The 18,025-nt window shown below is 40.7% G+C and overlaps 1 long non-coding RNA gene across 2 annotated transcripts in view; it reads left to right on the forward strand.

The window, feature by feature from the left end:
- LOC119485667 overlaps nt 1-18,025 on the forward strand; it is a 178,290-nt gene that overhangs the window by 128,536 nt on the left and 31,729 nt on the right. For both annotated transcript variants that reach the window (XR_005206328.1, XR_005206329.1), the window contains one exon: nt 17,556-17,877. This is a non-coding gene — a long non-coding RNA (uncharacterized LOC119485667). The remainder of the gene's footprint in view (nt 1-17,555; nt 17,878-18,025) is intronic.

Below are 18,025 nucleotides of genomic sequence, written 5' to 3' on the forward strand. Positions count from 1 at the left end.
TGTGTCTTTATTTAAAGTGGAAAAAAAATGTCATCAGGAAAATTGTGTCGCAAAGTAACTTTTTTTTCTGACAATAAGAGCCAAACAAACAGCACTGTATGTATCTCAATATATAGCCCTGTATCCTAAAAATGATTTTCCCATACAACTAAACTGCATTCTCAATTACTTTTGGAGGGAAACGTCTTTTATTGTGGATTATGTTTGTCTTTTATGTATCACAAATACATTTATAATAGTCCGTGAAAGGCCGCAGTAGGCCTAAAACGAGCGGCACGTAGAGCAGATGGCGCAGTAGATCAAGTGACCGTTAATGAAAGTTACGTGGTATAATAATGAGTATAACAAGTAAGAAAGTCTACTGCTGACGGGTTTGGGAGGGGTGGAGAATGGGTCCAACAAACGCAGGACTTTCCCCCAGGAGACTACTATTCGTGTCCCTTGTGAAACTAAAAGTCAGCATTGACTTATTTTCGTTGCCAAAACCGAATGAAAAACCGTAGTTTTGTTGCATTTTTGTTTTGTTTTGTTTCAATGATGTAGTCATATTAAACCAAACTATGATGTTTTTTTTACTAAATGTAACCAAGGAGTTTTGTTGCCAAAACCTAACTAAGTAGTGTTGTGCTTTTTTGTTTCAATATACAACGTTAACCACGTGTTTAAAACTGTTTAATTGGTCAGTGTGTAACAATTAGGGAGATCTATTGGCAGAAATGGAATAGTATGTTTTCTTTAGTGTATAATCACTTGATAATAAGAATCACTGAGCCGTTCATATCTACATAGGGAGCGGATCCTCTCCACAGAGTCCGCCATGTTACACCGCCATGTTTCTACAGTAGCCCAGAACGAACAAACCAAACTCTGATAACTTTTCCTGCTTGGGCCGGAGTCGATAACGTTACTCGCTCCCGTAGCCGACGCTCTCCCTCTCTTGCTTCACCACTCACACCAAATGGCTCCAGAGAGGACCTTCCTGTAGACAGAGTTACATTATACAGTATGTGCATGATGTGTAAATAAGAGTCCACAAAATAATTCTGACTTAATCCAATGCCACCAAATAATATTTTTCTCCTGTATAATGAGCTCAGAGAGGCCTGTGTACAGCTTTCTACAAGACTTTGTGTGTCAACTCACAGTATTAACTGGCTAATACTGGGTAATACCATACTAAAGCTATTTCAAAAGTGCACATGCAATGACATTTCAGGCATTTTGGGCCTTTTTGATGTGTGTTTATTTTCTGTTAAGTGTTATTTTTACTCTACAGTACATTTAACATTAGTAGATTTTTTTTTTTTTTTACAGTTAACCTGCAAGTGCGAAGCCTCTATTCTGTTTTGAAAAACATTGCAGGTGTTGAAATGATCTAACAAAGGTTACCGCTGGTGGAGGCGGGAGGAAAGAGGGAAGCTATCGAACTTGTGTCCTGGTTTCCCTACTAGATAATGATCTCTTGAAAGTGTGTGTTTTTTCCTCTTCTTCCAGTAACAGTGTGTACGAGATGAAAGATAGTTCCGGGGCTAGTGCACCAGCGCACATCTGACTGAGGCAGGTGTTAGAAATGTAGATGGCTGGCGGAGACTAAAGACAATACAAATTTGAAGTGAAAACGCTACTGGCACGCCTCCTCTGTTCTTAACACGTGAAGCCCCAGGCCGATCAATTATTCATCCTATTGTGCGTGCGCGTGGCATAGTGTTAGTTCTGTAGTCGGAGAGGAGGTGTCTGTTGCACTTAAAGAGTGAGCGCCGCGTCGCTTGGCAGGCCCAGGTCTGTCAGCCTGTCTCGGTCTGTCTCTCTCTGCCTCTGTCTTACACACACACACACACACACACACACACACACGTAAAAAGCCCTTGTTCTGCCTGAGCCTTTTTAATGATGGGATCAGGGGCGAGAATTGGTGGCTAAAGTGCAGCTCCAGTTATTTGAAAAGAGGAGAAAAGAAAGAGAAACATAGAGCAAGAAGAGTGTGAAAGAGAGAAAGATGGGGTGGGCGAAAAAAGGGGGGAGGAAGGGGAGGGGGGGGTGCTTTGTACACTGGGGGTATTTTTCAAAGCAGTGCAGACTTGAAGCCATTGGGAGACTCCTTTGACTTTAATCTTGGCTGCTTCTTTGAAAATTATGACCGAGGACCACGGTTGCTTCATTAAAAGACATGTTCTGTTTCTTGTGTAGTTTCAGCCAGATTTTCTTTTTGTGCATGTGGTGCTGATTTCAGCTTTCCACCCTCGCTGCTTCCAGCAGCCTCCTGAGCACCTTGCCGTGTTAAGGGCCACTCACTTTGGATGTGTGTATGTAAATAGACCAGTGGATGTTAATTGAGCAGACACACTTGATTTCCTCTTGCCTCTTACCTCCTGAAGTACCCACTTCATCTGTGCTGTGTGCTCAACATCATCCTTGTCTACAAGCTATTGTCATTTGTTACACGGTGATCAGACGTTGTGCCATCTACTTTACATATGTAATGTAACAAATGAGATGGAAATCTTGGACTACAGTTGGTGGGATGGGGCATGATAAGTGCAGTGTGTAAAGTCCTGGGTGCATTTGATAACTGCCCTCTCTATTAAAACTGAGCCAAATGTCTGCTGGAGGAAGTTGGAGTTGATGGTGGGTATATAGCGAAGTACTTGACACTTGAGGGTCGGGTTATGCTCTAACAGAACTGGTTTGTTGGGCTGCCCCCTCTTAGTTAATTAGTCGACTAATCTGTCATTTTGGACTTTGTTGATTAAGATTTCTTTAGTCAGTTAGTCACTTTTTATGCTTTTTTCATGCTGAATTATATTTACAAGAAACTTATGAGCACATCTCTGGTAAACACAAGATTTAAAGTGGAGCTTTTGTGTGATTCTTTGTGGAGAAACTCCAGATCTGTCGATTAAATCAACTATTCGATTAGTCGACAAAATCGTATGAGTGTTAGACTAAGAATTTCTTTGGTCGAGGACAGCCCTACTGGTTTGTACGATGTGTTTTCCGATCTCATCGGAAGTCAGGTGCAAACTGCTGACCAATACCTGTGTGAAGTAGGCTTAAAGGTGCAGTGTGTAGGATTTGGCGGCATCAAGCGGTGAGGTCAAGAGTGCACCCAACTGAAACGTCTGCCGTTTGCCAAGCGTGTAGGAGAACTACGATGGCCAACGCAAAAACGTGAATGTCCCTATCTAGAGCCAATGTTTGGTATGTCCGTTCTGGGCTACTGTAGAAACATGGCGGCCGGCTCCGTGGAGAAATCTCGCTCCATATGTAGGTATAAACGGCTCATTCTAAGGTAACAAAAACACAACAATTCTTATTTTCAGGTGATTATACACTAAAGAAAACATACTTATTAATATTATATTCCATTTCTGCCAATAGATTCCCCTAAATGCTACACACTGTTCCTTTAAATGTCGGATTGTCGATTTTGGAAAGTTACAGAAACGGTTGGACACAGCTCCCCCAATTCTGATGTCCTAAAGGTGGGGGGTGTCGGATGGTTTCAACTATCCGACAAGCACTTCTGATGACATATACTGGCCCCTTAACTGGCCAACATGGGGTTAACTGAAAATGACTGATTTTGTCCATAGCTTAACCAAGTAGTTTTAGTTGCCTTAAGTCAAACATTCCTTAACCAGAGGGTCGGCAGATCAGAAATCCTGACAACGATTTTAATATCTAGTTATTAGGGCTTTTTAGCTCTCTGGTTTTTGATTTACTAATTAATGTGAGCAATTAAATCCTTAGAAGATATTATATGTGTGCGGTACGCTTTTGCCCAGTGGCCTCATTAATTTCTGTATCAGAAGTTTTGCAAAAGAAGAAATAACATAATTAAAATTGTACAATAATGTAAATTACTTAAACCACCATGCTGTGGCAACAATTATTCACACTTATTCCTGTTGACATCGCCTGTCAAAGAGGATCTGATTAAAGGTACGGAGATTTTTTAGTTAAATGTGTTTTGGAAAAGTTGCTGGCAGAAAACTATTAGTGTTTACGTGATAGCCAAAGGCAGCAACACTACAAACATAATGACACATCTTTATCTCTACCAATATGTACATTACTATTAAACATTTTGAGTTATGAAAAGATTTTAATGTTGTGCGAAGATTATCATCTTACTTGGGCAAAATGATATTATTTATGTCTGGCAGTCACACCAGCTGGTTGCATCTCAACTGGTTTGTAGCACAACAAAAGGTCACTGCTATCTCTCTCTCTCTCTCTCTCTCTCTCTCTCTCTCTCTCTCTCTCTCTTTTCAACACACACACACACACACCATATATGTTGTAGATTTGATCCAGTGGCAGTAGGAAATGAAGGCAGAGAGATGAGACCTGTGTGAAATGCCACACAAGGTACTAATCGATCCCTTGCTGTGTTCACATACTGTGAGTGCACAAATCAGGGCACAGCAAGCTGCCTCTAATGACCTGGACCAGGACACACACATACACACACACACACACACACACACACACAGACACACACACACGGCTGCAACCGCAACCCATAAGATATATGTATGAATAAATGCACACACATAACCTACCTGTACACAGACGCAGTTGTGCCAGCTGTCAGCGGCTGAGCCGGGATCTTTTGCCCTCTGCTCCTTCATCATCCTCTAACCCTTCTCCCCGTCTATCAAGTGTTTTCTCCCTGTGAATATACAGTTCACACAAATGTTGACTGGTAAATGCTTTATGAAGTGCCAGTTGTACAAATCATGCCACTGCAGTTCCCCAAAGCCCTGCCAACAGGAAGCATCTGTAGGTTGTGATCCTCTGTAAACCGTATGTGTTTTAAACATACTGTACATGCAGTATTCATGCAGTACCGTACTGTGAATGTACAGTGTCTGTGTGTGTGTGTGTGTGTGTGTGTGTGTGTGTGTATGTCTCAGACAGAAACTGACAGTTTGTCTGCTCCTTTGTTCAAGCATGCTTGTTTGTTTGTTGTTTGTGTGTGATTATGGACAAATCCTAAAAATAATTTGGCTGTGTAGCCAAAGCCTGATACAGCTTATTCCTTTGTGACATAGACCTCCGTTGGTGTCCAAAAACTATTAAAAACACATCAGTGATACACATTGTTGTACTGGGTTACATGTTCTTTCATTACATGAAATGTATTCTTTCATTTATTTTGAGTTGATGCCACATACACCGTACAGCCACCGTAAACACTCACTAGAGCAACTAATGGATACCTGAAAATAGTCCCCAACAAATACACTCTTCACTCCTGTTTGATCAATGAATGGTCTACAGTGAAATCCACAGTGGTCAGCTGTTGTGGGACATTATTAAGACTTATTTCAAAATGATTGTATTTGTGACCAGTTTTCAGTTTTCAGCCGTTTCTCACCAGTGCGATGCAAAATTGTGATACGGAAAATCTGCATCCAAATTTTCTACATTGACATATGTACAACGGGTCCGGTGCGAATTATCCGCGTTGCCGTGTTCCATTTTTGTCATTGAGGCCAAATGAGTTCCCCCCTAAATAGTGCCGTGTCCACTCCACACAACAAAAACCTATCCAGAAAGACAATGTCTAAGGGGCTAACGTTAACTACACAATACATAAACCAGTCGGACCCCAAATTTGATGCAAACATCAGCTGTTGTGGCTAGTCCCATTCTGCATCCAACATATAACATTAGCAGATGCTTATCAGCTAACGTTACATTACTGTCCTCATCGTATCCCAGCTGCTGATCTCAAGCCATATATTATCCTTTATTTGCTTATTGAGGTAGTAGTATTTGTCGTACATTATTGGGTGTTGAGAAGGGGACGGCCCATTGTTATTCCGAAACACCAATAGTCCGAAAAATGGCTCATTGGACCAAAACAAAAAGCCCATTTGTCCGCGGTTCGTTACCCCGAAAACAAATGCCCATTGTTCCAAAGCCCCGAAAATACACACTCTCCATGCAACAAACAGAAGCTTGAGGCTAATTATTATGCAGAATGACGGCGATCAGTTGGAACAAAGGATTTCATTGGTCAAATATATATTTCAGCAGGCAGAAATCTACTGAAATCAAAGTCCGTCTGAATATTTTTCCCTCTGCACAAATGTTCCACATGGGTGTGCCAGCCTTCATAAGAACTCACAAAATCAGTTTATAAATTTCTGTGCAAATTTTTCGGACTAAAATCCGTGCTTGGTGTGATAATTATGCTTTAATACAACTTGGATCTTATTTTTGCAGTTTGGCCGTCATTCCTATTGGCTATGATAACATTGTACCCAACAAGTACATTGCTGAGATATGGGGAAGAGGCTTTGCAAGAAACATGAGCAGTCAGACGGGTTTTAAACAGAAGAGAAAATGAAGGTGAATGGTGAAATCATCACCCAAACTGTCTGTTAAGCCCCTTTCCCACTGGACAAAAAAAACACTAACACTTGTTTTTGTTTTTAGTGGAAAAGGTTACAATCGGCATTAATTCCTGAGACAAATAACTATTTTATCGGCTTTTGCTCCGATCAGCAGTGATGGAAACATGACACCCCGGTGACACTCTAATTTTAGCTAATGTGATGCACGTTGAAGTGAATATATAATAAATAAAATCATCAGGGATTTGGACAACTATTCTAATTTATTAACGTACAAAAAACACAATTAATATGCTTTCCTCAAAACCACCAGACTCTTTTGACAGAAACAGTTATTTTACCTCGCTGATGGTCGTAAAACACACTTCATTCCAACTCGACAAAAGTCTTTGTTAATCTTTCCACTATTCCAACAATCACCAGCTCTGGTTTGAGAGTTTGAAATAGAGGCTGAAAGTAACAGACATAAAAAAGAAGTACCGCCATAACATTTTTATCGTTTACTAACCTGCTCTCTGGCACGTTTGTGACGTTGAACGTGACACACCAGAGAAAAAACAGAAAGGCATACTTGTCTACTGGCAATTTATACATCCATGACTGGCAATGGAAAATGAGTTTATTGACTATTTTTAGTGGGTTTGCTTGAAAAAAACCTGCTTATACACGCTAATTTGGGTGTAAAAAAGATATTAGAAGTTATTTAGTTAATCTGACCGAACTGTTGGCTTGTTTACAACCTGTCTCTGGTGTTTCTTGCCCCATCTCATCCTGTCACCATGTTTCCAGATCTTAGCAATTTACTTGGTAACTACAAAGGTGTCATAACCGATAGAAACAAAGCTATAAAAATAAGACCTGAGTTGTAACGTGTGTTTCTTCATTAGCCATTATCTCTACATCAGCTCCTGCAGTAGTGGATTTAATTTTTTCTAACCCAAACTTGAATTTTTTTTGATAAACACACATGGACACCAGGTCTAGAGCTTCTATGATTCCTCAGTTCAATGCGTAAACTTGCTTTTCTCATTTGAAGTCAAGGTCAGGCCTCTCACGCAGCTATAGGTATTTTATAAATCTATTCAGTGTTTTATCAAATGGACTCAAAAATTACAATTTTCACACTACGGTAATAAAAGCCAAACTGTCCTTCTGTACGCGTACATGAAACAAACAAAGAGGCATGCGGGGGCCCTTTGATCAGTCAACCCGTAAACAAACCCTGATGCAGAAGCCCTGCAATTGGGTATGTGCAGATCAAACTGTGTCAAATCATCAACGGGCGAATAATAAGCTCTTGTTCTCTGAAGGGCAGCAGTCACAGCAGCACCATCAATTAGACTCCAGAGTTTGTGTCTTTCTACTGATCGTGAGCCGAGCGAGTCAGACTCTGCTTTGTCTTGTACCATATACCTTCAAACTCGGCTGTTTACATTATTGTGAAGATGATGGAGAAATGAACGCGGATTGTTTTTGAAAAGTGTTGAATTCTGAAGGGGTTAAATCACAAACACTGCCATGTTGATGGGTGGAAGTTGTTTTTTTTAATTACCTGAAGTTTGTAACCAAATCGGGAGGTTCTCGGCGAGACATCTGTGTACGGCGTATATTCAGATATGTCTGTCCTGTCATTGTTTGAATTGTTTATAGTATGTCCCTGATTGTGCGGCCACATAGGTAGAAGCTTCGCAACTGTGGATGAAGTTTGCAACATCTGTTTTTTTCCAGTCTGCTCCTTCTTGTTAGTGCATGCCTCACGCTGTGCACAAGAGTATTACCCTCAAACACGTCTGTCCTCTTTGTTTTGAGCTCTATGGGGACCCCCCTTTGCAAAAAAATAATGTTTTGGAAGGCAAGCCAAACCAATGTGCGGGAGAGAGCATGGAATCAATAGTGTCTTCTTTTCTTACTTGATTTAAATGAGGGCTACCAGCTCTGAAGTTCCTTCTTGCCATGTTCATCTTGAAAGAATGTGCGCTGGTTGCACCGACTCCAAAGCCCAGCACAGTTACCATTGGCATATTAATAATTTAATGCAAATAATCATTGAGTATGCAGTTTGTGTGCGAATTTGAGCTGAAAGACAAAAGTAGAAAGTGGGGCCTCACATTGCGTTGAGGAAAATAAAGTGAGATGTTACACAGGCCTCTTTCTAGCGTCTCCGCGGGTGAATGCTGGAATGAATCCCCTCAAGAGCCGTACCATCTCATCTAGCTTTCTCTGATTTAGATCCTATCAACCCTTCTCATTTCACGCTGCCGTAATACGAGATGTCAAAGTGTAATTTGACAAGGTTTCTCAGAGTAAACAGGCACTGAGTTTCACTCAACGTTTTTAATTGTGCCCTCAAAGTCCGCCTGGCCAGCTGTTAACTCAACCTGGGGTGATTTAAATTTACGGCGAGCTGGATTAGGCAGTGCTGGCGCTGGGTGTATGCTTATGATTGTGTATAGGGTGGGTGGAGGTTCGGCGGGGGCGGGGGGGCGGGGGTGCTACACGTCACACAGACACAGAAATAGATATTATATTAAAGCTTCTCCTCACCATGGTTGCTCTCAGGCTTCAACTCCAGCACCATTCCCTTAGTCCCATTAGATTGTCAATAATTCATGTCAGGGATTTCATGGGATTCAGTAGATACTTTCGCCCGTATTGATGGCAAATTTCTTTTATTTACACGGGGCCTGTAATGAAATAAGAAGCGGCGCATAACTCTGTACTTAGTCTGTAGGCTAATTTCTGAGGGAGAAAACAAGGGATTGGTGGTGGTGGTGTTGTTGTGGAGGGAAAGAGAGCCGATGGGGCTTTGGTTGTGCTAAGGGTCCCAGAGCTGCTTTCCTCAGCCTCCCTGCTTATCGCTCTCATTACAGGTCGCTCTTTTCTTCTTCATCCTTGTCCTCGTCTCTGTGTTTGTGTGGCGGCGGGTGCTGGTGGTTTGTAATTCTACAGTATGCCATGGAGCAAAACTTTTCTACTTTGGCTTTTTCTACATCCAGATATATTTTAGTAATGTTGTCTCCTAAAAAAAAAATATATGCATATTAGGGGTGGGAATCATCAAAGGCCTCACCATACAATATTATCACAATACTTAAGTCACCATACAATCTTATTGCAATTTTAAACATTTTGCGATATGAGTATTGCGATATGTTACAATTTATTACCTTTTTTCTACTGCAAATTATTCAGTTTGTCAACATCTGTTTTATCTAATAAGATAGTTTTCACTCTGTTCATCTCCGAGTTTTCATTCACACGTCTTGAGGTCAGAGGTCAAGGGACCCATTTGAAAATGGCCATGCCAGTTTTTCCTCGCCATGATTTAGAGTAACTTTGGAGCGTTATTTTGCATTCTTCCAGAAGGTAGTGACATGGTCGGTATCAATCGATACCTGAGTTTTTTTAGTTTCATATGATACAAGTATCGTTACACTAACTTTAAGACTGATTCTGCTACATCCTCTGAAAAACAGAATAGCGGCCGGGCCATTGTTAAGTGGTTTTAATAGTTTATATAATAAAAGATCTATACAATATCGACACACAAAATATCACGATACTATGCTGTGATGATTTTTTTTCCCCCTACCCCTAATGCAGATGTAGTAATAATTTGCTTTACCTATGTTTGACATGGTCGGGTGGATGATTGGGCGCACAAAGCATTCGTCATGCGTCCAATGTGTTTTTACGTTAAGGCTTCTAAAACATTTATTTCAAGAAACTACACTAAACTATGACTTACTGACAACTAGTAGTGCTTATAGAGCAATGTCTCCGTGAGCTGGTACCCATGCGTTGGTACTACAGACATTCCCACCCATAGTGCTTTCACTCTGATCTATGTTGATTGTAGTAATGCACTAAAAACATACATTTGCAAGCAAAAGCAGCAAAGAAGCAGAAGACTGGCAGCTCATGTAAATAATGACGGTTTTAAAATAGTTTATTTTCTTCAAGAATTTACACAGTTCATTTTGGTGAGAGATGCTGAATGGTTGTTTACAAGGAAGCTGCACAGGGCACATTTAAGGTTAAGGAGTGATTGTGGTTTTCGTTAAATATTGAAAAAATCAACGCATGCTGCATGCTGAGACTACATTGACTTTGTCTTTATTCAACCAAGACTGCAATATCTTCCAAAGTAAGCACTTGAAATACAAATGTTAATCATGCTTTAGTTGCCAGGAGTGGATGTTGTAGGAAAACAAATGAAGTACAGCATATTACAGTAAAACAACACGGAACTTAATCCAGGTTTGGGTCTTTGTGTCTAATGATTATTTTAACTAGAGGAAATTATCCTCTATTATTATAGTTTTCTAAGCCAAAGATACAACCCAAACATATTCAATTAACAATTATGTAAAAGTTAGAAAAGCAGCATATCTTCACACATATCCCACCAGTGGTTGGTGGCATTTTTGCTTAATAAATGACTGAAATGGATTAATATATTATTCTATTTGTTTCAGCTGCATTATGTTGCCAGCAAAACGTGTTCAAATCTGATGCAAATTGCACTGTAGTTGTAGATGGATGTAAGTTTGAGGAGACAGGGTCAATTTTAGTGAGAAAATTCAAGGTCATGCATCAGCTCATGGTTCAATAACTAATCGCACTTCAGTGAAACTTTGCATCACCAAAATCTCAGCTTATGGGGAACAGCCTTAGTTATAGATGTACTGTATCATTTTACAATCATTGTTTCAGTTTTAGTTTTGAAGTGAGGATTTCTTAATCCGATTGAGAACAATGTAATCCTCCAGCTGATTACAACCTGAAAACTCGCCATGTTATGAGGTTTTCACGTGGCAACAGCAGCATTATGGGCTCATGAACCGGGCTCAGTCCTGAACGAGATGTTATACAAGTGTAGTATATGTGAAAACGGCCCTTTCATTGAGTCTTCCTGTAGGTATAAAGTGCTCTGTGTTTTGCACCTTTCCACAACACTAAGTAAAAAATAATTAAAATGCAAATGTATAAGCCCTCGTAAGTCCGAATGATCAAAAGGTGCTCTAACCACCAAGCACGAAAACAGTCATAAAGTGGTTTCATCACCTGCTATAACAATCAATTAAAATACAATATGCAAAGAAAGTGTGTGTGTGTGTGTACGTGTGTGTGTGTGTATGTGCTTGCCACGATAGTGTGGAATGAATCAGCGAGTGCCCGTGGACATTGTCATATGGACATATTAGCAGCAGCACTGGATTCCTTAGTGTTTTATGTGTATAATTTCCCCCTGATAGTGGTGGTTATGGTGTTTTGTGTGTGTGTGTGTGTGTATCTATGTGTATGTGTGTGTGTGTGTGTGTGTGTGTGAGAGAGAGAGAAATAGAAGGAGAATGAGAGAGCTGGAGAGGTGATGTGGAAGGATGAGGGAGGCTGAGACAGGAGAGCTGCCCCCAGTAATGAGGCCCTTTTATGGGCTTTAATTTGTCCCGCTCCCCCGGGAGACTGATGGATGGCTCTCTTTATGCTCACTCTCTTTCTTTCCCCCATCTGTGATACAGAGGATTTATTTATACCCTGATATTACCTCTCTAACAAGTGCTGCCTTGCCATTACGGCTGCCTGACTCTTCCTGCACAGACAGACATACAGACAGATAGGTAGATAGCTGGGTCGAAAGATACAGCATTACGTGAGGTTTTTTTGTGTGTGAAAGAACTGTAGTATGCACTGTATGTGTTTGTGTCTTTGGATGTCTGTAGGCTCGGCTCGCCTTGCTGTCTGTGTACGACTCTTCGCCTATTCTTTTTTTTTTTTTTTTTCCAGTGTATTTGTTTTCTTTTCTCTGCGAGTGGGTGCAGGGGAAAAAACAAAACATTTTTGCCCCTGGGCAATTCATTGCAAATTCTGGCTGACTCCTGTTCGGTTTGACTCTAGGGAAATGAAATTTAAAAACTAACTTAAAAGTTTACCACCAGTTGGCAGTTTTGGCAAGTGATAAAAATGACCAGTCGGAGAGGCAGATTTAGGTTGACAGGCGCACGGAGGGATGAAAATAGCACGCTGCATACGTTTACCTTGGCTGTTTCAAAGGCCCGGGCACCACGCTGGCAGGGCTGCCGATGCCCATGTTCATCCATTCATCTGCAGCTCAGGGGCTTGTCACCACAGAAGCTTCAAGGGAGAGTTTCAAGTCATAGCAGTCATTCTGCATCAACAAACAATGTACCGACATACACATATGCATATGCACAATATATATGGTTTGTTTTGATTGATCACTCAGATGCTCATCAACCTTCACCGGTGGAAAACACAATGGTTATACATAATGTTACACAGCTAACTCTATCAATTGATGCATTAAGGCCTTAAAGGAGAAATCTGTGATGTAAATAAACACTATAGTTTTTATTTGATGAATTTATTTGGATTAATATGTTGTTAATGTTTTCTGATAAAAGGTTAGTTAGCAGTGCCTGTGAATGCATGTCTATGTTTTCTAGGGCTCAACGATTATTTTCATTATTGATTAATCTGTCAATTATTTTCTTGATTAGTTGATTAATCATTAAGTCTGTCAAACATCAGCAAACAGTTGTTGGTGAATGTTTTTAACAATGAATCAGTTATCAAAATAGTTGAAGATTCATTTTTGTTTAATCGAGTAATCATATTAGCTCTAATATTTACAAGGATTATCAGTTGAAATATTCACCAAACACCTGTCTGAGGGTCACTCTGTTGATTTTTCGCCATTGACGCAAACTCTCTAATCAAATATGTGATATAATACTGCTAGTAATAAGTAGTTCCAGCAGTTTCATAATCACTTGTTCCATATATCATCCTGTCATATCTCCACATGCTGTCCAGTGTCCTACTTGTAGCTACCATTGAGCACACGGAGGTCATGTACCCACTAATATTTCTTGGAATTAGGTTGGTGACATGACATCAAAAGGAGTAAACATTTTCTACTTTTCCACACATACTGCACGTGTTGGGATTTTTTTAAGGCTAATTCTGACATTTGTTAGTCTAAATATCTTAAATTGTGACTGTTATAAGGCCGAAATACCTTTTACTGTTGTACTCAAGATCGATCTTGGTCCAAGACCACTTTTTGAATGTCTCGGCCTCGTTCAGAATCGATTTATCCAGTCTTGTCTTGATCTCAGACCAACAGGACTCAGGGATTTATTGAAAAACCACAAAATATCACTAAATTGCTATAGATATATGGGAATAAATCAGGTGAATGAAAAATAATCTTAATTTGTTATCTGTGGGTGTGGGAACGTGGATCTTTCAGATCAATTTAAGGAGTGCTCATGGTTTGCATGTTCTACATTTTATCATAAGTGTGTCATGCAGAATGGGACTCGCGCTGGTCTGGTCTTGGTCTTGACTGAACCTCGTCCTGCCTTGGTCTTGACTTGGTCTCAACCCCTCAAAGTCTTGGTCTTGTCTCGGTCTCGATATACTCTGGTCTGACTTGGCCTCGGTTTAGGTGGTCTTGACTACAACACTGGGATCTAGTGTCCACCTGTTACATATTATACCTGTACCAGTGTAGAGAAGCACCATGTTAACCATAATGTAGGCAGATATGATAGAAAAATTAAATAAATGAATAAAATGTTAAATGTTCTGATTTTTTTCAAGGATAAGTTTTCCTTTTTTTTTAGTCTAGTCTGATAATTTCTTAGGTTGGGTTGTTTAGGGGAATTTAGACATACATCATGACCTCTAAAATTCTGCATGGCCCTGGTCCTACCTCTAACATGAGGCAGTCCATACAAACATTTGCCGCTCTATATGGACACCAATGCTGAAATCTGCATTGTCTACTTCTACTACTTCCTGCTTTCAGCAATGCAACTGCCTCCACCTCCTCAGACCCCTCCTGAATCAGCATTTAGGTGTAGGTGATTATTTGTGTTAAATATGTGTTCATGTTTATCAGATGTTGTGTATCTCAGGCTCTGCCGGGTGGGTTCTTGAGCTCAGAGGCAGTCGGTGTCAAACTTGTTCAGCATCACGTGAGCAGAGGCCAAACTAACATGTGTATGTAATAAATGGTTAAAACATAGTTCCTTAGTTAGTAAAACTGATCATGTAAACTAAAATAGAGCTACAATATCATGGTTTAAATAATCATGTATGCAAAACACACTTTATTACACTTACGTTTACATATTTTCCAAATAATTTGATTCACCTGTTTGATCCTTGCTCTGACAATTTAGTCTTGTTCTAACAGTAGATTGTGAATAAAGAATAGCCACTAGCCATCTACACTATTTTATCACTCCATAACCCTATTCTTTTCCGTCTCAGCTCAGTTTCCTTGAAGATGAATCGCTTTTTACCTGTTTCTATCCGTCTTCCATTCATCCCGCCTCCCTTCGACTCCCATAAATGAAACGGCAACACAGGAGAAGAAAAAGAAGAAGAGCGCTGAGAGTAAACACAACAAAAAATATTGGTTTGCTTTCTTTCTGCTCGCTCTACCCCTCTGGATATGTGATCACTAACATCTATTGCATGTATTGAGGGCTGGGCGATGGTTTGGCACGTACGTTGTCAAATCACACCTCTGAGTAACTCTCAGCACACTTAGCTCAAGGCCCCTCCAGCTTACATAATCCTCTGATCTGCCTGCTGCTGGAGCAGGGCCAGCTGAGGATTGACAAACACGCTGAGCTAGAAATGAGACATGCCATGCTGTCTTACAGGGCTGAGAGAGACATTGTGCGTGGAAACCCTGTCTACACGGATGCCTATTCTCAACAGAAATCCCACAGCATCACGAGGTCAGACAAAAAGAGCATCAAACTGGTCCTTCCTCACGTCCAGGACTCTTTTATTTTCTTCAATCCTTAACACACCTCCCCTTAAGGATACATTTTCCTTTAATAAAACAAGGCAGGGTGGTCGTCCTTTTCACACTTCACCCTTCTCACCCACATATCTTGTATTTCCATCCTTCCCGCGACCCTCCACCCGTATGGCTAGTGAGGAGGGAAGCCCACTTGCAGTGCCCCCTTTGGCAGTTCTTTTCAACTTCACAGTGTCCCGTGGTTGAGCTTGGATCCACTACAGAAAGCCATCTGCCCACTGTGATCGCTCGCTAAAGTGTCTTAATTAAGCCTCATTGCCTTTGTGTTGTATGCCCCCTTTCAAATGGACCTCAGAAAACGCCCAGTGAACATCGCCACGTGAAAGAGGAAGGGAAGAGAGAGCTGGACTTGTAATATTTACACACCGAGCCATGTGATGTATGTCAGTGAGTCGTGTCACATAATCTGACAGATATTGTCATTCTATGAAATGGCTGTGCTGTAGGGATTTTGTTTTTGTTCGGCGGCTCACAGGAGAGTGTAGGCCTCACTGATCTGCTATCATTTGCATGTTGAACACACCCATGAGCTCCTTGATGTTGACGGGAAACACTGGCTCGGCGATGTGCCACAGCTGCAAGGTCCGGAGAGCCAAAGTTACCCCACGCACAAACACACACACATGTACACGGTCACACACTAACACACATACCAAGGGAGCTTCTGTCATCCTGTGTCCTGTTCCATGTCTTCATTTTGGGGCTGCTGATGAGACGTGTTGTGTCAGGGATACTCTCAGGACCTTCAGATCTGTCAGTGGTTGTTCAGCCTTCATCACCTTTTGATCCACAGGAAAAGGACTGTTGTCGTACTACAACACTCGCTCTCAGCTGGTACAGTCCACCTTTTTTTTTTTTAGCTGATTTCCTTCTGGGTTGCCATTGGTTTCAGTTTACATCTATAGAAAAGTCAACTTGCAGTTACCAGCTTGAGACCAACTTATTCATACAGGTGTTATATCTACATGGAGTGTGGTAATGAAAGTGATAATGATCAGGATGTTTTAGTCCAGTATCCCTAGAGATATCATCAACTGTGTTGGACATTTTCACACCTCACGATTTATATCCAGTGCCAACATTTAGTCAAAATGCAAGAAGCGCCGTGTCTGATGTGTAGTGAGCCAGAAAGTGTGGAAGTCAGGCTGGTGGATGAGTGGAGGCTATTCTCCTACAACGTTCGTAGCTATACCTACGGAAAGTAATGCAGTTATTTTAACCCAAACAACAACCTTTTCCTAAAGCTAACTAAGTAGTTTTTTTTTTTGCCTAAACCTAACTAAGTTGTTTCCTGTGAAGAGCGGAAATTGACACACGTTGCTGGACATTCGTAGGAAAACACACGAAAAATGAGGAATAACTTTTCGTAAGATATCATACGAATCGCTGTATGAGGATACGTTGATGAGTGTGTAGTACATCTGACTTTCATGCAGGAGACCGGACTTTGTGCCCTGTCACAGATATGCAATTAATGCCTTTTATATTATTAATAACCATGGTGTTTCCCAAAGTGTTTTAGTTGCTTAACTCTAACCATACCTTAACCATAGTGACCACCAAGTGAGAATTTTAAAAACCATGCTATTAGTCTTAAAAACATGTTGTCGTTGAACGTAATCCGAAGTTTTGCAGAATTGTCCAATATTGTCATTCTTTTAATTAGGTTTGTGATTTTTTACAATTTTCAGAGAGATGACTGCCAAACATCTTGCATTCGCACATAATCAACCAATAATGCCAATTTGGTTCCATCTTGCGTTATAAAGGTTGCAGATCAACAGACAACTCTCATGTCTCAAACACCTGAACTCACAAAGAAAGGCTTTTCAAAGCAGTTCCTACTCTCCGCTGCATTGCTGCTCTTTGAAAAATAAAGTTAATCTGATATTTGCAGTGAGATTGTCTATCTCAAGCAGGTTTTAAGTCTCTAAATTGTGATTTTTAAACTGACTAAAGAAATGGAAAGCAACAGCTGGAGTAAAACTTACACTGTATGCTTTTGAAAATAGTTTGCAATATTGTAAAGTATGCAGGATTTGTTGTAATGGGATAAAGGATGATTTCAAATTTGATTCAAAGCTTGATTTCAATTTTCAACTACTTGTACAAAAAGTAAATACAAATCCAGCTAAAAAAGGTGAAGAAAAACTACTATTTCTGCGTCACACCTTCCTGAAAACAGATGCACTGGTATCATCTTGTTTCTATTGTCTGAAGGCCTGATTGATCCCTCATTTGTCACAGTCACAGACAAAAAATCCAAAAGTACCTCAACTGCTCTTTTTTTCCACTTCCTCCCCCTTTTCTTTTCTTCGCAGTCTTTCTTTCACCATCCATTACAAGTGTGTGACAGCTACCAGACGGGTTGAGAGGGGAGAACAATGTGTTGTGACCCTCAGTACTGCCCTCCAGCTCAGCGCCTGGTTCCAACTCCTTCTCCCAGCAGGCCGTGGGGGGCCGGGCCGCCGCCCTTCTACCCGCCTCCCTCTCCACCCCTCCACCACCTCCAGAATCAATCGCTCTGCGACACCATACAAACGATCCACTGAAGTCCATGCATCACAGTACAATGCACCACCAACAATGGCCAGCCATGTGGTTCAGGACTGAGAGAGAGAATAAGATGGACAGTTATTACGGGTAAATATGAAATATGAAATGGAAGGAAGGAAAGTGAAAAGAGAGCGACATGGAAGCAGAAAAAGGAGAATAAAAACAGAAATAGAAACATTGTGCGCATTTTAGGGCTTAACGATTCGAGTAGAGTGTCTAATTGTGATGTTTTTTT

The sequence above is a fragment of the Sebastes umbrosus genome, chromosome 3 (assembly GCF_015220745.1).
Source record: "Sebastes umbrosus isolate fSebUmb1 chromosome 3, fSebUmb1.pri, whole genome shotgun sequence".
Lineage (NCBI taxonomy): Eukaryota > Metazoa > Chordata > Actinopteri > Perciformes > Sebastidae > Sebastes > Sebastes umbrosus.